General features: G+C 42.6%; 1 protein-coding gene across 1 annotated transcript in view; it reads left to right on the forward strand.

Moving 5' to 3' along the window:
- The window catches only part of chd4a (chromodomain helicase DNA binding protein 4a), a 29,776-nt gene that overhangs the window by 24,144 nt on the left and 5,395 nt on the right, over positions 1–237 (forward strand). The gene's annotated exons all lie outside the window — the stretch shown is intronic.

Below are 237 nucleotides of genomic sequence, written 5' to 3' on the forward strand. Positions count from 1 at the left end.
GCCATTAATTAGGGCTGCACAATAAATCGAAATGGAATCGAAATCGCGATTAGACACAAGCTACGATTGTCATGCGTATCTTTCAGTGAAGCACAGTTCTGTGATCAGCAGTAAATCTCCATCCAAAGGCCTGAGGGCGCTCTCGCGCGGAAAATCTAAATATGCCCCGAAGAAGAAATCCAGAAAATGCCTATCACTGCAGCTGAATAAACAGAAGATTTAACTGCTTTCATTGAT

The sequence above is a fragment of the Sinocyclocheilus anshuiensis genome, unplaced genomic scaffold (genome assembly GCF_001515605.1).
Source record: "Sinocyclocheilus anshuiensis isolate Anshui unplaced genomic scaffold, SAMN03320099.WGS_v1.1 scaffold379, whole genome shotgun sequence".
Lineage (NCBI taxonomy): Eukaryota > Metazoa > Chordata > Actinopteri > Cypriniformes > Cyprinidae > Sinocyclocheilus > Sinocyclocheilus anshuiensis.